Source organism: Sycon ciliatum, chromosome 5, assembly GCF_964019385.1.
Source record: "Sycon ciliatum chromosome 5, ocSycCili1.1, whole genome shotgun sequence".
In the NCBI taxonomy this organism is placed as follows: domain Eukaryota; kingdom Metazoa; phylum Porifera; class Calcarea; order Leucosolenida; family Sycettidae; genus Sycon; species Sycon ciliatum.
The window spans coordinates 24,143,498-24,166,675 of NC_088647.1; the positions used below are offsets into that span (position 1 = coordinate 24,143,498).

Genomic DNA, 23,178 nt, shown 5'->3' on the forward strand with positions numbered 1-23,178 from the left:
ACACACACACACAATGTACCATGTACAGTGTAAGTTATAATCTACATAGATATAATTATGTTGTGTCTTTCTGTGTTCTGCTACATTGTATGTGTTTTGGCCTTGGTCCTGCATGGTAAATGTGTGTGTGTGTGTGTGTGTGTGTGTGTGTGTGTGTGTGCACGCTTGTTCGCACATGCCACCAATCGTGAACTGTACACGTATTGTCAGACTCTAGTGCGTGTTAACACTGTCTAACCCTAGCTTTGGAGTCCATAGCTTTTTTGAAGTTTATTTGATAGGTGTGAAAATTGCGAGGCGGAACTTGTTATCATGCCTGCATTTCGAGATCATCTTAGACCGCTTGTTGAGCAGGAGCTCCTTGGGTGTAGTCTGGATGTGGAATTTTTCCGCGGTACAAAGATTGCTTTTTTTTACTCACATCTGTATGATCGGCTCTTCCGCCTCGCAAATTTCACCCCAAGACCCCCTAGCGATCTCGCTGGCCCATTGCCCGCCATTCTCCTGGCACCTACACCCATCTGCTGTACACTGCCTCCCCATCGCCTCTTTCCGCGCTTTCATGCTCACACCTGCCTGTTGCCCGCAACCCTCCTGGCACTTCTACTGTCGCGCCGTGGCCCCCGCCAGCTTTTTTCCACATACCGTATTATCTCTAATATAAGCACGGTCCTTTATTTTTTCAATGTACCTCTGAAATGAGGTTGAAATAATAATGGAACAGTCTCATTTCAGAGGCCTGTTGCCATGCCAAATTCATGTCACACACACACACATTTCAGGGTTTTTTCGCCGGTACAGATAATGAATTTACACAGTGTGCTTATAATGGAGACTAAGCACTTTATTTTTTGAATGCCGACCCAAGGTGTTCTATTATTGGAGACGTGCTATTATTGGAGACTGTGCTTATATTAGAGATAATACGGTACCTTACACCAGATTTAGCGCTAAATTTGTTTATGCTTGTGTTTATAAGCATACTGTTGGGTAGACCCGAGTATCAGTTGTCAGATGATTGCCTTATGCCAGTAATGGCATGAAACTCAGAGTTACAACCAACATGAACGTCCTCCGCTGAGTCTGCTATGTACTAAGCTCTGTTTCTGACATTGAGCACTCTCTGCAGCTCGGGGATCAACGGATTTGTATATTACTTACATGAAGATTGTATCTAATAATGATTGAGTACGAGGTCAATATAGGAAATAGAAGCCGAGTAAAAGACCGAGGCGAAGCCGAGGTCTTTTACAAGGGTTATATTTCCTATACTGACCAAGTACGAAGTCAATATTGGATTTATCACGACAAAGAGTCCGGACTTCAAATTACAGAACGATAACCTCATGAATCCCGGTTTTAGGATTGCACAACCGTTGCACCATCAGGCATCACCTACTAAAATGTCAGTTTGTGAATTTCATGCGGCTCCTGAAATAATTTAGGCTCTAAAGGGTTAAAGGGGAAGTCCGGTGAAAAATTTAAATTTCAGGGTCGGTAGAGTTTCGGGCGCTGAGTCGAATGCCGGAATGGTGTTGGTCCCACGTGTCTCCCACAAAGCGTTCTCGAGATATTTCCGTTTGAAAGCCCTAGCAACGGTTGTGCCCACTGATATTAGTGACCACAGCGCTGTGGAAGCCTTTATTCAGCTTGCCGTTGACGTTCCACCCGCGTCATCCACGACGTCGCAGCTGACCAGGAATATACGTGGCGTTGACATTAACTCTTTTCGGCAAGATATCCCTGAGGCTTCTCTACATGATTTTTCGGATCACAATGATGTAAATCACATGTGGAAAGAGTGGCACACTAAGTTCCTGTACGTTTTGGACAAGCATGCCCCGCTGCACAACTCTAAGCCTTCCCGGAGGGCGAAGCCTCCCTGGTCTGACAGAGAGCTGCACCAGCTCGAACAGCGTAAACGGCGGCTGCACAGCCGTTGGCGGAAGGATAGGACAAACGGCACACTGTATGCAGAGTTTAAACAAGCACGTAGCACTGCTCGGAACGCGTATCGGCGCAAGCGAAACGAGTACTTCTCCCGTCAGTGCGAAGAAAATGTGGCCAACCCTAGGAAGTCTTGGGCCATTCTAAATGCAGTCACTGGGCGTTCACGTCGCCGCCAAGATCCTAGTTGTAGCATTAGCGAGGTGGCCGACACGTTCCACTCCATTGTCACCGATCCCAACCGTCCTGAACAACTCTGTACCCCGCACGGTCCCGCTGGACCCGTCTCCTTGACCGAACTTGATCCTGTGACTCCTGCTGACGTCCGACGTCTCCTTGAGAAGTTGGATGCGCGGAAAGCCACAGGTAGTGACGGCATACCGGGCTCTCTGCTACAGCAGTGTGCTGACTTGCTTTCATATTCTCTTGCTGTGCTGTTCTGCACCTCGCTGAGGACTGGAACCATTCCATCCGCATTTAAATTGGCGTCTGTCGTGCCACTGTACAAGGCCGGTGACCCATCAGTCCCCACCAACTATAGATTGATTGATTGATTTTATTTTACTTCGCAAGTTCAAACGGGTTTGCTCCTCGCCCCTAACTCTCTAGTTGGAACATGCACGGTCATCAAGTGTGACATCAGCGACCACTACGCATTTGTGGCCAACATTATCGTCGCCACCCGGCAGTCCGAACGAGTCGCATCTCGAAAGAGGCGAGTGTGGAGGATAAATTGGGAGCATTTTAACGCTGACTTGCAGGACTGCAATCTTGAGATTTTCAGCAAGTCGAATGATGTTGATGCAATGATAAGCGAATGGTACGCAAAGGTTTTTACTGCTCTAGATCGTCACGCCCCCTTACAACCTCCTCGTAAGCCGAGGCGCCGACCTTGCCCATGGTTGTGTCCTGAACTTGTATCTGCTGTGCGTCAACGAAACAAGGCCCACCGACTTCTTTCACGCTCTCCAAACGATGTCCGCCTGCGAGAGCAACACCGCACTCTCCGCGCAGCCGCGCGCAAGCTAGATCGGAGGCTAAGGGATCAGTATTTTCAAGCTCGCCTACAGTCGGCCGGAAAGGATGGACGGAAGCTCTGGAATACGATAAACGTGGTGACTGGACGAGCGAAAAGTTCAAGCCCACCACAAGTGCCTGTTGGAATCCTCTCCCGAACTTTTGGCGAAGTTGTACATGACCCTGGACGACCAGACGCGCTGTGCGCCAACGCACCAGCCGAACGTGAAGCACCAGCATTCACGGAATTTGCGCCTGTTTCGACGGAGGACATTACGGCCCTTCTCCAGTCCGTTGACGCGTCAAAAGCAACTGGACATGATGACTTGCCGGGTATTGTCCTTAGAAACTCGGCATCAATACTGGCTCCCTCGCTCAGCATCATTTTCAATACTTCGTTATGTCAGGGGTGTGTTCCCCGTCAGTTTAAAATTGCTAATGTGTCGCCGCTATTCAAAGGTGGCGGCCTTGACCCTTGTCAGCCTACTGCGTATCGACCTATTTCTCTACTACCAGTCGTTTCTCGCCTCCTCGAGAAGATCGTCAAAGCTCAGCTTACATCCTTTCTGACCGATCACAGTATTCTCCCTGACTCGCAGTTCGCGTACAGGAAGAACCACAGTACGGAGGACGCTCTTGTGCTAGCTGTCAATCGCTGGCTGAAAGCGAAGTATGAGCGCAAACTCACAGGTGTGATATTCGTGGATATGTCGAAGGCTTTCGACTGTGTCAAACACACCATCTTGGCACAGGAGCTATCCGACATTGGGGTCGGCGGTACTGTCCAGATATGGTTCACTAGTTACCTGAGTGAGCGGCTTCAACGCGTAGTCGTGGGCGGAAATTGCTCGGAATACGTCGCATGCAGTCGAGGGGTGCCGCAAGGATCCGTCCTCGGCCCCCTCCTGTTCACGCTATACATCCGTAACCTTCGATGCTGCTTGCCCCAGCAGGTCACAAACCAGGAATTTGCAGACGACATTGCAATTGAAGCCTCAGGCAGTTGCGAACAAGTGTGCTCTTCTCTAAGCACAGCCATCACTGGCCTGTCGCAGTGGTTGGAGGACCGCGGGCTAATGCTGAACCAAAAGAAAACGCAAGCTCTGTTGATTACCCCAAGAGGCCCAGCCCCTGACACAGATAACATTCGAATTCGCTGTGGGAATGCAGCCCTTGCAGTTGTGGAACAAGCGCGGTACCTGGGCGTAATGGTAGATGGGCAGCTCTCCTGGGAGCCTCACGTCAATCACACAATCCAGCAGGTGCGGAAGTCAGTAGGTGCGCTGTGGCGGAGCCGCCGAAGCCTCACCCTGGCGTCAAAGATCCTGTTTTACAGGTCGATGATCCAGGGTAGGTTGTCGTACGCTTCCAACGCCTTTTATCCGTCACTTCAAATTGGCAACATGGAGCCCCTCACACGTCTAACGAAGTGCGCTATCCGCGGCTTCTTCGGTCTGCCACCGTGGTCGCGAACGAGCCCGATCTTTGAACAGCTCCGCCTCACCACCCTGGAGGACATGTTTAACATTAAGCTCCTCATCTTTGTCCGTCGTTGTCTGTTGTCCCGAGCTAGCTCCCTCTTCACCAGCTTCTTCGTGAGAGTTACTGGTGACCGCACTCGGGGAGCAGCACATCACCTCGTTCGAGTACCATTTTGGCCCGGTCCTGCGGGTCGAGCGACCATGCAGTTCATCGGCGCAGTCCTGTGGAACCAGCTCCCGCCTGATCTCCGTTCCGAGCCCAGCCACCTTCAGTTCTGTGCCCTGCTAAAAGCGCATCATGGCTCCGTTTAAATGCTTTTCGGCTAGTGTGTTTCTGTGGTATAGCGGACTGAAGAATAGTAAACGTGTTTTGCAATATATGTATGAAGCTATTTTGTATATAGTATGTTCCCATTCCGTTTTTGCTTTGGTGTAGCCCTGAGGTTGATTGCTTATTTATTTCTACCCTTCCTCTCTCCATACTTCTGCCCCCCCCTCTCTCTCATTCCTTCTGTCGTCCACATGTATCAAAGGAGGCGAAATCGCCTGTTTGTGGTGCGACGTTAAATAAACTTCTACAACAACGGGTTCCTGGCCCAGTTATACGAAAGCGAAGGGTAGAATTTGCCAAAATCCTAATGAGCAACAGCATAGGCAATCTTTATCATAGAAGTGGAGTACTATGCGAGCGAGAATACTGAGAAGAAAGGAACATGTCAAAGCCTGACGAAACACAACCTATTTCAGGCATACATAAGGAAGGCAGGCTAGCTTACAATCTTGCAATCTGGATACAGTGCGCACCTCTCTAGGCAAACTGTTCCACAGCAATGCTATAGACCTGTATCCCTTCTCCCAATAGTGTCCAAGTTGCTGGAGAGGGTAGTGCAACACCAGTTAGTTCGTCATTTGGACTTGACCCAGGCATTACCCGAAACACAATTTGCCTTCCGCAAGAAATGTTCCACGGAAGACGCCCTCTGTGTGCTGACTGATAATCTGCAGAAAGCGAGAGACAGTGGCAAGACCACAGGGCTGTGCCTACTAGACATGTCGAAGGCTTTTGATAAAGTGCACCACGACAAGTTAATTCAAGACCTCCTTACGGTTGGAATTTCTGGAAAAGCCCTTAGTTGGTTCGTCGGCTACTTGTCCGGCCGCAAGCAGCAGATCCTCATCTCGCCTTCAACCAGCCCTGCTCTAGCTTGCACCTGCGGAGTGCCCCAAGGCTCTGTTCTCGGCCCTGTCCTCTTCAGTATATACACACGCGATGTCCCTTTGGTTTCCTCGCCTGTGCCAAGTGTACAATTTGCAGATGACATAGCCCTGTACGACTCCCAGGCCTCAGCGGCGGAAGCGTCCAGAACCCTCACCACAGCGACAACTGCTCTGGCCGGTTGGCTGAAGTCCCGAGGCCTCATCTTGAACGCCACCAAGAGCCAGGTTCTGACTATCTCTCCCCAGCAGCATGTACAGGAAGTAACAGTCAAAAGCGGCGACTGTCTCCTCCCCTCAGCGTCTTCTGCGCGCTACCTCGGCGTTCACCTTGACAATCGCCTAGATTGGGACACCCATGTAAACTATGTGGTCACCAAGGTTGCCAAGAAAATTGGCGCCTTGTGGCGGGCACGCCGAAGCCTATCAAGACGCTCTCGTCAGGTGTATGTGAAGGCGGTCATAATGCCCGACCTGCTTTATGGCTCCTGCTGCTTTTCAGCCGCAATGCGAGAGGGTCAACTGAAACGACTGCAAACCACGCAAAACAGAGCCATCCGCTGTATCGATGGCAACCCGCCCCGGACAGCCATGCAGCCGCTGCTCGCTGCTCACTCCCTGTACCGTGTCAGCGAGCTCTACAGGCAGAAAATATTGATCACCATCTGGCGGTGCATCCACGCCCGCACCAGCCCTGTGCTTGCCCAGCTTCCGACCCCGGCACAAGGCACCCCTACCCGCCATCAGCAGTCAAATGGCCTACTAAGCCAGGCAAACCGTAGCCGCCGCGGTCAGCGGAGATTTTCTGTTGCTGGTGCTCTGCTGTGGAACGCTCTCCCTGGTGAGGTCCGCACAATTACCCGGCTACCTGAGTTTAAGCATGCATGTGTACCATACGCCTGTAGGGAGTAGTTCGAGTTGCTGCTGATCGCTCTGCTCTCCATCCCCGTGCAGTTTAGTAACCCGCACGTAGTATCACAGATACATCGTATTCTCTCTCTCCCCCCGTTTACCCGCAGTTATTAGTATCCTATTCTCTTACTATGTGCTTCCATAGCCACTTCTAGGCTAAGCCTTCGCCGTCATTTTATTGGGTCGTCATCCCGTTTGAATGTGCGAAGTGAAATAAAAACCAACCAACCAAAAACTGAGTTTCGGGGGCTGCGCCATGACGTCATGCGGCCGCGCCACACCCTCCGCAACGTCATAGCGTGCAGCTAGGTCAAAAGGAGTGCGTAAAAGCAATAGTGTCAGTGCTATTTCAAATGATTTGGCGACCGATATAATAATATTATTATAGTAGGTGGTGCAAGCGACCCCGAAGACGTAACTCCTTGTGAGAGTGAGGATGCAGCCATGGCTGACCTTCATGAGTTCGGTCTGGGGCTGAGAACCTCGGTATTCAGCTGAAGAAATGGCCGCGCGGGCCGGTCAAGAGTGAGAGCTACTGAGTTTCCGACTGATGAAGAAGCAGCAGCTATTGCAGACGAGGCTGATATAATTATCAGATCGCTGGAGAGCAGAGTCGCCAAAATGGAGAAGAGTGATGCAAGTGCTCTAAATGTTGTTCCATACCGATTCGCTTGGACTCCAGTAGCCTGCCACATGGTGAGGTTGTGCGAACTTGGTATATTTCGGACTACTCGGAGAACAGTGCAGGCTCTTTGAACCACTGGCACGACTCTTCGCTCGCAACGCTACGAGATCTGAAAATTCTAGGTCCGGGAGCTGTTCGCTGTTTTGTCACTTGTCACGGTTGTGCACTCATCGCTGTAGCATAAAATAGTGAGGCGGGAGCGGAAACAAAAATTTTCTTTCTCAAAGCACAACCGCCGGTACCGGCAAGGAGAAACGCACGTTCTCTGACTACATGGACTGATACGAGTCATGTACATTACAAGTCCGTGCGTTGACTACCGTATTTCCTCGATTAATGGACCATGCTCGAATAATAGACCATGCTGAAATAGTAGACCCTCCTAGAGGCCTCACGGAAAAATAGTAGACCATGCCCGAATAAGAGACCTGGCACATGGTCTCTTATTTGAGTTCAACGCTTTGCGCATGCGCACTAAGAAAGCACCTGGTGGATCAAAAAGGACACGATTTTAGGTTGCGCAACTACAATTTTTGTAGTGGCTAGTGCTTTCTTTCATTATTCGAGCACGGTCCACTATAATTATTTTCATCGGCACATCGCTGGGAATGGTGGATTTTTAACACGTCAAGTTCTATATTATGACGTGTTAAAAATCCACCATTTCCAGCGATGTGCCAATGAAAATATAGTGGACCGTGCTCAAATAATGGACCATGCCCAAATAAGAGACCGGGGGTCCAACCCTCTTCAAAAAACAAAAGACCGGGTCTATTAATCGAGGAAATACGGTAGTTTTCTGAGTCTTGTGACTCGAGTCTTGTTGTAGCTACCCCAGCACCATGAGCACGGCAGTGCGGGAGTAGTTCCGTGTGTGATGAGTTTGTTGACTCGTAGATCTACACTACAGCTAGCATGCACGCAGCGCATTGCTAGCCTAGCCCTAGAGCCATAGAGCATGATAGAGGCCGACGGAAAAAGTCCAACTCGGAAACGGCTAAAATACGGTATAACCTCGAGGTTTACCGATGCAGCTGAAAATCACTGGGTACGTAGTGTTTGTGACTCTGAATCGAATTGTCTTGGTCCGAAAAAGCTGCGACAAACGGATCCCCAACCGAACGCGCTCCGAATATGGCCATTTTGTACACAGCTAGATGGTGTGGCTACCTGGCTGCACGCTGTGACGTCATCACCTGGATCTGGGTGATGTGCGCTCAAATTCGCACATGTTCGATTGGGCGTATCTGACGAACCATAGGCCGCAGCCTCCTCGGACAAAGACCATTCGACTCAGCGCCCCGAACTCTACGCACTGTGAAATTTAAATGTTTCACCGGACTTCCCCTTTAAGAGAGTGATCAATGCATTTATCCCTGCATCTCACCGGTTAGCTAACATCAGCTCTACTTTGTGCTTCAAACCAGGTATTTCGAAACCAGTGCTCCTCAATGATACCAATATGCCACTTTGTTGTCTTGTTTGTGTGAGGGACGGGGGTTATAAAGTCAAAATCAAGATTGCATTTATGACAAACGTTAGCGGCTCAGAAGGTAAAATACGCACATGGTAAACTTCATGTGCATACGTAATAATAGAGAGCATGGAAACAATAATAATTATAATATTGTTGAGTTCTTAACTTGATATCAATGACGTCAAACTAAGTAACAGGAAATTGTGTCGGACCAATGGTCAGCATTGTTCACAAATATAGGTACACATTGACAGGACTTAAGCATGAAAGATATGCTATGAATAATCCAAATGAGCTGGTCAAGTTATACCTCAGCTCTGCGTATTTCCACTGCCAGTTAGCTGCTGGACAGTAGTAGTTTATTGCCATATCCCACCATAGCTTCGACCAATTCCACTTTCGTCCATTCCTTACGATATTGCTGTTCTTGTGATGATGAAAGTAGAAATCTTGCCAAACCTAGGTATAAATCCTGACGATTGGGGCGTCTGGACTGCGGCAAACATCTTAATAGGTCTTCGTGCTCTATCATAGCTGTGAAGTAATCGTCCACCTGAGACGTGCGTAGGTCTCCCTTTATCAGGAGGGTGACAACGGAATGATTGATTGTGACTCTTGAAAACATGTCAATCCATGCACCAGTAGCAAACACTGGGTCGGAAAGATCGAATGGTTTATACTCTAGGAAAGCCCATTGAACATAAGGATTATATGTCCATGCCAAAGGAAAGAACGCAGGGAGATTAAAGCGATCTAAACCCAGGTATGAACATATTCTCTTGTCGCTATTGGCCATGCTGTGAAGTCCATTTGCAAGCACTACAAGCCTCGATGATCGATTCGCACAGGGCAAGTATTCCTCCAGTTTGCGGATATCTTCGTCCAAATGGGTAATGATGGCCTCTTGGTACTGTTCCAGCGAACCACAATCCTCGAGGAACAAATCCGTTATATCTTTTAGTCGGTACTCTCTTTCGTCGAACGGTCTCTCTGGATTGATAGGCGTACACCTGTCTATGATTGTTTTGGTAGATATATTCGGTAAGAACAGAGAAGCCTTATGAGGGTACAAGCTAGTCCCTTCAACAAGTGGATAAAGTAAAGCAGCATTTGTCCAGCTCGGTTTGAGGTCAACAAAGGCGGGTGGCTTCAATGCCAAGCTCAATAATTTTACAAACGTTTTCGACATATATTCCATCGTAGAAGCTGTTACTATCCTTTGATCGCCGTTGTCAAAAATACTGGCTCCTTTGTGAGCGATGAACATAATTTTTGCAACTCGAATATATGGCACTTTCAAATGTGGACTGAGATGATAGCGTTGCTGCATGGACGGAACAAAAAAACAAGACAATGAACACTTACACGTAAATGTTTTTAGAGGATTCCTAGGAGAAAAAAGGTAAGTACATGTATACCTCGGAGTAGTAGCACAAACTTTAGGCTCGGCAACACCCTTATGAAATGGGGTTCACGAATAAACTTTCGTGCCTTTTGGTCAGGTGATATACAGGCCAGAGCAAACAAGTGTAAGTACAGTAGAGTAAAGATGAATAATTGTGTAAGAGCATGCTGAATAACGGGCTTTGTAACGTTATTCTGATTTATAATACTGTATTTTGTTGTTTACGCAGTGCTAGGTCGTTGAATGTTTCAGAAGCTGTGTATATCCACACTAAGAAAACGTATCCATAAAAAAACAGACACATGTGAAATTTCCACTTATTTTGATAGTTAAGAGAGCATGTCTGAGAATACCAAAGTACTGTATATCACCTTATTTTCGGTGTTGTAAAATTTCGGTAAAAGCCAACCCCTGACCTTTCGGTGTAAGGATAAATTCGGTATGCATGGCACCAAAAAAAAAAAAAAAAAAAAAAAAAAAAAAAACGCTCTTGCACTAATAATATCTCCGCCAAGGCCAAAAGGCTCCACATATGTATACCGGTACATGTTATGTATGTACAATGTACTACCGGTATACCAGTAGTTGATATTTTTAACTTGACAGTGATCTTCATGAATTTTTTTACATATTTTTGGTATTTCGGAAAATTTAGGTGTAATGTTAAATTAGGTGATCCAGGACCAGTACCGAAGTTACCAAAATTTAAATTACACCGAAATAAAGGTGTTATACAGTATGTGTGCAAGTGGATCTCTCCGATTTCGCTCAAAATTTGCAGGTAGGTTGCCTTTGGGGTGTGGATCGATTGGGCAAAGCCCTTGAAAAAGTTTCTGAAGGGAACCTTGAAATTTGCATACCCCTCAAAAATTGCCGAAATATCACATTATTTATGGGTCTAGAAACGAGTCACACCACAGCGTATACGAACAAGCTATGAACAAAACTCCATCAAGCCAACATTGCCTCACCTTAGAAGAGTTCCTGGAGCAGTACCGCTTAGCCACGCCAGCATCCCAGAAGACGAGGTCCATCACCCCCTGACGCCACAAATGATCGTCTTGAAAATAGCCAATTTATAAGCGCTGGCAAAACAGCCAGCTACATCCTCAACTGGTCAGAACTATACACCGGCAGATAGTAGAACACCTCTTCTAGCGCTGAGGACATGTCCCCCATCTTCCTTTTGGGGTTTTCTTGAAATAAACTTTTTTGAATTTTTCCACTCGACCATGCTGAAATACGGCCAAAGTCATACCTGCGCAGGAAAGCTCGCCACTCCGCGACGTCTCCTCAGCAATTTCTACTCCAACACTACTCCCAAGGCCGCAGAACAAAGTGTAGTGTTGACTCTGACAAGGAAAAGCAGCGGTGATCACTTGTCACTCCAAACGACAAGCTTCTCCTTGCGCCACCAATAATTTTTTGTGCGACTGTTGATGCAAAAGTGACTGTACTGGAGGCCTGAGCACGGGTGTTTGCAGTGCATGAACTCTGGCCAGTCGTCCCCGTACGCAAAATGCGTACGCATTTGGATCTACCGTACATTTCCTCGTGTTTTGGGCGAATCTGAGAGGTACGACGCTGTCGAATTGGGCCTGAATTTGCCCTGAACCAGCCGCTATCGAAGTAAAATTAGGTGTTTTGAAGACCACACGGGAACACTGCGGCCATGTCTTCTTTCCTGCGTCGTTTGTTTGAAAATCGGAGTGTTTTTGAGCTCGTAGTTTCGTCTTCGTTGTGGAATGGCCGTGCGTACATTCTCCTTGGAATTACCAAAGTCACACCCCGTTTCTTACATTACCAGGAGTTTTGCCGGCAGCCACGATAGTTTTTATCCCTGCTTCCATACATCCTTTCATTGAATAGCCAAACGAAACTTTGTGGCGCGCCTTAGTTTTTTGTGGCACGGGGGTCTCAAGTTTGTCACTTCGAGTTGTACACAACAGCCACATCATCTCAAAGGACCAAAAACACCAAGTGAGCAAAGTATTTCAACGTTGCGATTTTGCCTGGCCTACTGTGAAGATGGAGACTTCTACTCGGTAGCAGATACTCGTATCAATAAGCTGGGAGGGAGAGCGTGGCGAGTAAAATGTTGGGATGAAAAGAGCCACATTCTCTCTCGGAAAAAGTCGTCGTTCCCACACACGTACACTTGCTCTATCCAGATCTGCAGAAGGCTAGATTTTGCATGCACGTGCGAGATTCGCATCCGCCGCGAACATAGCCAGAGTCGAAATTTTTGTACTCTCGGATTTGCCACCATCTTGACGAGTGGCCGCTGCGAAACACCCGTGTGAGCGCAGTTTTTGAATTTTATTGCAAGATGCACGGTGAGATCGCGTGCTCTGTGACCATGGTGACGTAGGATGACGCTTCCTGCTTCACGATACGCGCGTACGCGGCCATCGATCGCGAATGTGCCTGGAACGCTACTCGGAACAAACCATGATGGCAGAGGTAAGATGAGCTTCATTTCCTGCTTGAAATGCTGAGAACCCCCACTAACTGTCCTCGGAGTGTTGGAATGGCAGCAAGCCGTTGAAATATGCCCCGTACAGCATGGAGAGTTATTCGTCTTTCACACTTACCTCCTGCGATCCCGAACATAGTCCAACAGTAAAACTCAGACTAAAAGTCCCTTGTTTTCATGTCGATGCTCGACAAAAGCGGCTAGCTCGGTCCCTTTGTGTTGACTGGCACGCGAGCAGCACTGGCTGCACGCATTTGTCGCGTGAACTGCATGAGAGATTTCTTACGTCATAAAGAATGTGATTTCATCATCATTTCACTGGTCTTCGACCTACATGGTCAGGGAAAGTCCCGGTTCGTAGGCCTACAACACGGTCAGCGTGTTCTTGAGCGCTGTAACAAAACAAGTGTGATCACTTCCAGACCAACGGGCGTTCAAGGCGAGTAACAAGCGCACTTGACAAAGGTGACTCTGAAATCTCGTGAGCCGTGGGCCACGCGACTTGGCATTCCTGCGTCACAAGGCACGTGATTTCACCGTGCATCTTGCAATAAAATTCAAAAACTGCGCTCAGGCGCTAGGCCTTCAGTCACTTTTGCATCAACAGTCGCACAAAAGATTATTGGTGGCGCAAGGAGAAGCTTGTCGTTTGGAGTGACAAGTGATCATCGCTGCTTTTCCTTGTCAGAGTCAACACTACACTTTGTTCTGCGGCCTTGGGAGTAGTGTTGGAGCAGAAATTGCTGAGGAGACGTCGCGGAGGGGCGAGCTTTCCTGCGCAGGTATGACTTTGGCCGTATTTCAGCATGGTCGAGTGGAAAAATTCAAAAAAGTTTATTTCAAGAAAACCCCAAAAGGAAGATGGGGGACATGTCCTCAGCGCTAGAAGAGGTGTTCTACTATCTGCCGGTGTATAGTTCTGGCCAATTGAGGACGTAGCTGGCTGTTTTGCCAGTGCTTGTAAATTGGCTATTTTCAAGACGATCATTTGTGGCGTCAGGGGGTGATGGACCTCGTCTTCTGGGATGCTGGCGTGGCTAAGCGGTACTGCTCCAGGAACTCTTCTAAGGTGAGGCAATGTTGGCTTGATGGAGTTTTGTTCATAGCTTGTTCGTATACGCTGTGGCGTGACTCATTTCTAGACCCATTAATAATGTGATATTTCGGCCATTTTAGAGGGGTATGCAAATTTCAAGGTTCCCTTCAGAAACTTTTTCAAGGGCTTTGCCCAATCGATCCACACCCCAAAGGGAACCTACCTGCAAATTTTGAGCGAAATCGGAGAGATCCACTTGCACACATACTTTGGTATTCTCAGACATGCTCTCTTAAGTCACTCATCGGCAAGGGGGGGGGGGGGGGCAGTGATTGTCTACTGTTGTCTATAGTTACTGTTGTTTATACCTTATTTTCGTTGCGATGATACATCATAATTCATTGTTCTTGCTCTAGTGTGCTCTCGTCAGTTTATCACTTCAAGAGAAGTCTCCATAGATTACTCAAGAAACGCATCAGCTTTCACAATGCCGTTGGAGATCCTGAAGTGTGTACTACTACTCCGTGTAGTCAAGCATGTGCGCATCTAATGCTTAATGTTCTCGTGTAGTTTTGAAGTTTTTGACGATCTGAAAAAGTAGTGAACTGTGTAATGGTGGATCCTAACGGGTTTTTGTGTTTGTATTTATGGATTCTCCACAGGCCTTTGCCTAAATCGAGGGAGTCTCCTGTGAAGGGAGAAAAATGATGAGATTGAAATCCTTCAGTCTGCAGTAGGCATTGGCGGAAATTGCTCGAAAAAGTGGCAGATTCTGCTCGAAAAGCAGTGAAATTGGCAGAACCATACAAACCTTACTGCGGGCAATTCCTCGAATTCTGCTCCATTTCTTTATCCACGTACCAAACATGCATGAAACTTACCAGAAAAAGTACTTAATTCTGCCAATTTTTCTACCGGCTCTATCCGTATATGCCTAGTCTTCAGAGTTAAGCCCCAAATTTTGCATAATAAAAAAGGCAATGGTGATATCTCCATGACATACCCCAGATCACGGACTTGTGGTCATGTCATGGCACGTCTTTCTGAAGCATTTGTATCTTTTAAAAGCATTGCATTACGTATATAATATTGACTGAGTACTAGGTCAATATAGGAAATAAAAGCCGAGTAAAAGACCGAGGCGAAGATAATCATTACTTGTAGATTTATCACGACAAACAGTCAGTATTTCAAATTCCAGAACGATAACCCAATGAAACCCGGTTTTATGATTGCACAACCGGTGCACAATCACCTACTCATGCAGTGACCATGCTGTACTAGCCACCGTTCAACTGCGCAACCCATAAGCAGTTAAATATAAGCAGTCAATAGCGCTAAGGAGTGAAATATGCAGGAATATTTGACCGCTTAGGTACAGCGAAAATTAATGGGACTCGGCTTTTATTTCCTATACTGCCTTTGTCATCATCATCATCATAAGCCCATAGCCCTAAGGCCGTCGGGGCGTCGCAGAGCAAGTATGAACAAGCGAGCGCCATAAAAATCTATCGCGTGCGGCAGCTAGCAAGGACTGCACGTCAAGTGCAGTACATGAAATAATATTATCAAGCCATGACATTCTAGGCCTGCCTCGGCCACGACCTCCAGCAACACAACCCTGAAGAGCAGTCAATGACAAACAGCCAGAACGAACAATATGACCAAAAAAATGCAATTTCCTACTACGAACAGAAACAATAAGTGGGACTTGTTTGTGAATACTATTTATTTCCTCTCTAGCAGACACATTCGTCCGGTGATCAGTGAACGGAATCCTGAGAAGACGTCGATAGCTTCTCATTTCGAAAGCCTCAATCTTTTTCACAATTTCATTAAGGTCCAAGACTGGCAAGCATAAAGGAATATGGATACTTGTAAAACAATAGCATTGAGTAGACGTAATTTCGAGCCGATACTGATGTTTCTATCCCTCCAGATTGTTACTAGTCGTGCAACAGCAGCCGAGGCTGCTGCGATCCGACTCCTCACTTCTTTGATTGAACGCTGATCATCAGTAATCGTGCTACCCAGATATATAAACTCGTCAACCTGCTCGAGCTGCTTCCCGTCGATGGCTATGCTTTCGGACAGACCCCCGCTTGCTCCCGTTACCAGTAGCTTACTCTTCTCAGTGCTGATTTCCATGCCGTATGATTTTGATGTGCTGGCCAGCCGGCCAGTAAGGTCTTGCAGTTCTTCCTCGCTGCCAGCCACCAGATCAATGTCATCTGCAAATCGCAGGTCTGTCATAATGCGTCCACCAATGCTAATGGAACCCGCGAATCCCTCTAATGACCTAGATACCAGTTCTTCCAAGAAAATGTTGAATAGAGAGGGTGATAGAATGCAACCTTGCCTAATGCCAACGGTGGCATGGAACCAACTGCTAACCGTGCCTTTGTACTCAGTCAATATTAGATAAACATTCCTTGATCCCGAAGGAATATGTGAGGTAGATATGTTTTCGAGAATGTGTTACCTATAACGTAGACAAGGAGTGGGAAGACAAAGAACTCTACATGGGCATCTGTCAATATGAACGTAGGAAATCAGCCAAGGCAAATGCTTCGGAAAGGGGGACGAATTTGCACCAAAAATGTTCCTCAAATCGACATTGTTGACGTAGATATTGATCCAAAAATGAACATGCAATTCACACATCCACGCACTCACATACGGATCGACATAAATACACACACAAAACCAGGAATAATTCATTATTACTCACCAAACAAAGTTGTCTGAACGTGTACTCATTGAGCAGCAACCGTTGCATGGATTTGCTTACACCGCAGAGCTGAAATATGTCTTGAATAGACAACATTGGCAACAAGATGTCTTGCCACACATCAAACGTTACACTTTCCAGTCCATTCTCTATTGATTCATGGGCATCCATTGTCAGGGTAGGCCTGTAGTTCTAGTTGTCCGATACTTGATCTATGCCTATGGGGCTATCTACATGCGACCAACAAGAACGAACACAATGCAACATAATAATGCACACAGAACAAAACCCAGAAACTCGCAAGTCACAAGTATATTTTTCATCTTAATATCATTTATACAAAAGAAAAGACCAAGGAACTACAAGCTCTCCATCCGAGTTCATTCCTGCACACCTTAGAAACATTTGATCAGACTACCTCAAGATAACTACATGTATAGCCAAGAGTTACAGAGAGCTGAGTCCTCCGGCTCGATAGAGTGCTCAATGTGGAAGCAGAGCAGAGTTAACAATCTGGGAACTTTTATACTTTAGCTATAACATTACACCGTAGTGGCCGCCATTCCATACATTTTCATAAAATCAGCAGAAAAGCGAAGAAGAAAGCAGAAAAACGGGAGACAGTAGTTTCAAACAGAAAACTCTTTGCTCCCCACTGAACCTCGCGCTTTCTCGCTGCCTTGACTTCACACTACACTAACTCCCGAAATGATTTGTGCATCCTTGCAGGCTTGCAGTGTTGCATTTTCAGTGGACCTCTCGTGTGCACTGTATGGCAGTCTCGAGTCAGTCAAGTGAGAACCCATGTCGGCAGAAAAGAGCAAGCTCTCACCAAGGAAGCAGCACAGAATGTCGCTAGCAGTGTTTTGAAAAAAGGGAATCAACAATTTTACAATAAGCACAACATGAACTGACTACAGAGATTCTATGGCGTTTACATCCTACACGCTTACCTAACTGAGCGGAAGGAAAGTTGGTAACTGGTGATCTCGGTTAGGTACACAAGTTTCTGCTGTACTAGGAGGAAGAAAAACGGATCTGATCGGCTGCTTTGCAAAGAGTCTACTGACTGTCTGTGCGAAAGCGGTCCAGCTCTACCTAGCTAGTAGTAGTATACCACAGTGGCATAGACGGCATAGTACAGTCATTTTCCAGTACTGTGTCATCAAAGGACCACTTGCACTTGTGTACTGTAAGTAGTAAGTACAATGCAGTTACAGTCAACTATTACTTCGCTTATAACGACACTCGGCGGGGCATCAAAAAGGTGTCCTTATTCGCGAAGTGTCGTTATACTCGAAGTCTCATTATTGGTGTACTAGCTGTGCTAGTAGTACTTGTTAGCAACAATCCGAACTAGCGCACACACTGCACTGCATTGCTTTGTACTGCATTCAAGACTGACGTCATGCGCTTTGTTTTGCTGCGTAATCGCAAATGGCACCAGCCCATTTTGCAGAAAAGAAAAACAAATCTTGCTTGCCCTGTTGTGCTCTTCCAGACAACGGATCGTGCTTCAGCAGTGTTTCTTTTCCCACCATCCCTCCCTGTAAAGAACTCTTCCTCTCCTCTCCTCCATGCGCTCTCACAGCCGACTCACTGCTACCCTCGGTAGCCATTACACACACCAACCAAGAAAGGGTTGCAGGTAGATACTGAAATTCCTCCTGACAGCTGTTTCGCCTTCATAAGGCTCATCAGAGAAGGTGATATTGAATAGAATGATATCAGGTGGAGATGGTCAGATTTATACTACAAAACATGGGGGCAAGATTACGGGCAAAGTGTGAGAATGAGAAGTTACAATTCTCCAGCAACACAGTGCCAGGGGTTCCAAGAAAATGGCAGGTGAGTAATCCAATCACAAGCTGCTAACCTCTCCAGCAACACAGTGCCAGGGGTTCCAAGAAAATGGCAGATGAGTCGGCTGTGAGAGCGCATGGAGGAGAGGAGAGGAAGAGTTCTTTACATTTTATTGGCCGAATAGTACCGTTCACCATTTGAAATAATTACCATCCCTCCCTATCCAACTTATTCACACCATCATAATTATCGTACCCACTAATCGGGTCCACTCTCACAACTGGTGTTATCTAGCTATTTGCTGCGGCTCTGCCTTGCGCTATATTACATCCATTAAGCATTGCAGCTCTACGTTGAGCTAACAGCAGCTCTACTTTGAGCTAACAGCAGCTCTTCTTTGAGCTAACCGCAGCTCTACTTTGAGCTAACAGCAGCTCTACTTTGAGCTAACAGCAGCTCTACTTTGAGCTAACAGCAGTTCTACCTTGAGCTAACAGCAGCTCTACTTTGAGCTAACAGCAGCTCTACTTTGAGCTAACAGCAGCTCTACTTTGAGCTAATCGAAGCTCTACTTTGAGCTAACCGCAGCTCTACTTTGAGCTAACCGCAGCTCTACTTTGAGCTAACAGCAGCTCTACTTTGAGCTAACAGCAGCTCTGCTCTGAGCTAATAGCAGCTCTGCTCTGAGCTAACACCAGCTCTGCTCTGAGTTAACACCAGCTCTACTTTGAGCTTCAAACCAGTTGTTTCGAAACCAGCACTCCTCAATCCAAAGATGCCTCTTTGTTGACTTGTTTGTGTGAGGGATGGGGCTAGTAATATGTATTACAATGGGATGGGACTTTGCTCTGCAGGCTGTTAGCTGCACTTGGATCGCGGCAACTTAGTTTTCTGCACGTGAACCATGAAAAATCAATGCATGCTCATGCATAACCAGTCAGCTGGCCTGCTCGCCCACGCATTTGACAGGTAACAATTCCATCAAATTTGAGATATCGCTTCGTTCTAAGTCTCAAAACAGTTCTAAAGTCACCAAACCACGCTGGTAATGGATGGCTATTCAATGTTAACATCTTCAGGAAGACTTCAGCCGTTTCCCGAGAGTTTGGGCATCTTTGCCGTTATTTTTCACGGTGTTCTTCTTCCTCCTGTCTGGAGCTGCAATTGCATCCTGATTTGAAAGGTATTTCGTGCGGGCTGTGGGGGGGGGGGGGGTTCCAACAGGCATAAACTGACATCGTTATAGGATAACTGGTAACTTTCACCCTTCAAAGAGGTAGAGCAATGAGAATTTGTTTGTGGCGGTCGTCCAATTTTTGTGGCGCCCGTGGCTGTATTTGTGCACTTCCAAGGCTTTCATTCTGCCAGCAATCGAGGACATCTGAGAGTTGTAATTTTTGTACTCCTCCGAGGTGTGATTTTTGGCGTGCTGGGCCAAGCACAAGGAAGCCATCTGCAAAAAACTGCAGAAAATGGTTGGTGTTTGATCCTTTGGTGTAATCTTTGTTTCTAGTCGAAGCTACTAGTGTAGTTGCTGTTTGGAGCAGAAACGCTGAAATTGACTATTTTCTGCATGTACTCATACATGTACTCATGTACTCAGTCATGCAGTCTCACTCGTATTTTAGCTCTTTTTCTGCAATGGATGCTGCTCTGCGCCCCTTGGTGAACATTTCCTGCGCTCGTGGAGCAGCTGAAAAGGACCACTGGTATGTCTGGTTCCTAGTTTGAAAGTGGAGAGTCGACTTTTGTGCCTTGAAAAAGGAGTAGAGAGCGATAAAGGTACGTCTGTGGCTTATTTTTGAGTGCTCCTCGTACATTTTTAATCGTGATAGAAATTCTCAGACCAAAGTCAGCGCGATGATGGCCGTACAGTTTTCTTGTGGATTTTTTAGTTGTTTCATCTTGTATCTATGTCAGTATCGTGATGGTGAAGTGGAGAGGGTGATTTTCTTCCTCTAGGCTTCGTTCGGAGTAGTAGGGACCGAGCCGGACCTGGCGCAGAGTTGAACCCACTTGACCTTATGAATGGGTACTTGAACTCTGCGGTTGTTAATTAAGTGGCCACTTAACCTTTTAATTGGATAAGCGGTAATGAAGTGGCCACTTGAGATGTGAAGTGGTTTTGAAGTGGCCCAGGTGTCATATTTTTAAAATTGGATTAATGATTAAGTGGTTTTTGAAGTGCCTCTCGGCGACATAAGTGCTTTTAAAGTGGTGGGTGTGGTTGTTAATAAGAGTCACTGTCTGGTAATGTGTTCTGAAATGGAATCACGATGTTCTGGAAACTTCTAGGTATTGCCAGACTAATTAGAACTAGCTCTACGGTATGATGTCATAGGGGTATTTTAGGAGGTGTGACTCATTAACTGACGGGTTGTCTTTCATGGTAGTACATGTAGTATGCATTTGTTGTAGAGCACTGTGGTCTACATGTATATAAACACGTACGTGAACATCCTTCTTCATTTCCTAGAAAGCTTTGTAAAAGTTGGTCTCTAGCTCTGTCTACTCGCTGTTAACACAACCTTTATCTCTTAATTACTATTAAAAAAAACGTTTGAGAAATCTTTCCTGTGAGGATGTACTTAACTCAGCACTCGTTATTGCCAATGGTGTTGAGGCTGGTCTTCAGACGAAGCATAAGACTCGAGGTAGGTTCTACCCCCAGTTGAATCCTGGAACCTCTCACCACTACACCGAGGGGGCTTTAGCAGGCTTCAAGGTAATGGGGAAAGCTCGTAAATCTAAGTTCAGTCAAGTTGTAGTTGAGATCAGGAAAGATATCGCCGAAGTCATCACAGATATTATGAAGACATCTCCATCAGCTAGAAGAGCAATGTCCTCGTCTAGGGTTCACCGAGTGTCTACAAACTTCTTCCCCAGCAAATCTGATAAGGATGATGGAGATGATGAGTGTGACGACGACGACGTGGAGGACAATGAAGAGCCTGGCTGTGATGGAACTGACACTGTCAACACTACTGAGATATAATTATGTCAAGGGGACAAGCGCTGTGCCCATCAAGGCATTCCGTCTGAACAAGAACGCCGAGTACGTAGTCTACCCTGCAACTGCATCTTGGCGTAAGAAGGATGGCCTGTATAAGTTCACCGTTGGAGTGCTGCCCGTGGCGCGCGTCCATCAAACCAAAATGGCTGTGCGGGACTTCATCGCTGAGGAGGACAGTGATGTTCTCAACATTCCCAGTGACGTAATTTCTGGATTGGCAACAACTTTCCGCGAGAAGTGGATTTTGTCTAATGCAGCTGATGTGAATGAGGATGATGATGATGATGCCATCTGTGAACTATTTTCCTAACTCTCTCATTATTCATAACCCTGACCTAGTGTGTACTGGTAATTGTTTTTTTATTTATTTTTTTGTTTATTGTAATTATTACAATATATGTTCATGCCCATCATAATGTAAAGCAAAACATTACTTGTGACATGCACAGCAATATTCGATAATTGTCACACTAGTATTTTCTCAGAGCACATTTTTTTGTCTTAAAATAATTTCAAACACATTGAAATATTCACCATGATGATGATCACTCTTATTTAAAAAAAAAAAAAGACATCATAATTATGGCGATGATGATGATCCTTATTCTGATTGGTAGACACACACACACACACACACACACACACACACACACACACACACACACACACACACACACACACACACACATACACACAAACACAGTACTATAATTACAACTATATACAACTACTTGCACCAAAAATATTCAAACGCCACTTGCACTATCAGAAAACTTTATACAACATGTTATGAAAAAGAAGGAAAAAAAACAAGGAGAGAGGAGATAGAGAGAGAGAGAGAGAGAGAGAGAGAGAGAGAGAGAGAGAGGTATTGGATTATACATGTATATATGTATATACATATACATTGTTGTTTTTTAAATTAAATGATTTTCAATATTAGTGAAGAGGTGTACGTTGGTGAACTCCTCACCGGTGCTGTACTTGAAGGTTTTTGTTGTCAAGGTCATAACCTTCACCAGTCCTCCATCATCCATCAGCTCTCCTTTGAGCACCACCACCTCCTCATACGCGCCAAGCAGCTGCTGTAGTGGCTGTTGTGGTGGTGGTGGTGGTGCTGATGCTGGTCCTGGTCCTGGTGCTTGCTGCTGCTCATCATCGTCATCGCTTATGATGATCTGTGGCACTAGATCGGCGAAATCCGAATCTAGGCCACTATCATAGTCTTGTCCACGAGCCATCTTCTTCCGCCATATATTACATCACAGTCCAGCAGATACACAAACACACACACACACACACACACACACACACTACTACTACTACTATGATACAGCTACCCTAAACGGGTCACGCCGCCCTCCACTCAAGCATGAGCACTATGAGGGGCAGTGGCAAATAAATAGAATCAGCTAGCAGAACTGGCAAAACAGATGAAACAATGGAGCAGAACGGACGACTGCTGTACTGTAACAACAACCTGACAGCTACAGTGACAACGACTGCAAATGAACAGGAAGGAAAAAAAATTCAAAATTTCACGTCACGAAAAAACACTGTCCACGAAAGAATCCACCAAGCAAAAGGAGTGTGGGCATCCGAAATCCCACCAGGACTCCACTAGCAGTTCTTCCACGTTGACGATGTAAGCGGCAGGGCAAGGCCTCACAAATCCGACAGACTTCCACAACGCTTGACCAGTGCACTCATGACGACGAAAGATTGAAGTTTCAATTCCCACCATTCCGCCATTGGGACCTTCCTCTCCGCACTCGCTCGTCCACTCCACTGAAAACAACGAGTTGTTCCAGCACTCCACCAGCCAATCCGCAATTCCCACCACTGCATTCTTCGAGCTTGGATTCTTCACAGCACTCGAGGGACAGCTACTCCACTGCGAGTGGCGGACCACGGCCGACGCAGCAGTGACAATATCAAAGTAAATTGTCCTGCAAGCTACATCGCGATTCCGCGCTCCAA

The 23,178-nt window shown here is 46.5% G+C and overlaps 1 long non-coding RNA gene across 1 annotated transcript; it reads right to left on the reverse strand.

Annotated features, from left to right (window-relative positions):
- Positions 1-10,005: 10,005 nt before the first annotated feature.
- LOC135816763 (uncharacterized) lies at positions 10,006-17,446 on the reverse strand. Its single transcript, XR_010553497.1, has 3 exons — positions 17,336-17,446; positions 16,383-16,612; positions 10,006-10,058 (listed from the first exon to the last, which is right to left on the reverse strand). It is a non-coding gene; the product is annotated as an uncharacterized LOC135816763 (long non-coding RNA).
- Positions 17,447-23,178: the final 5,732 nt, after the last annotated feature.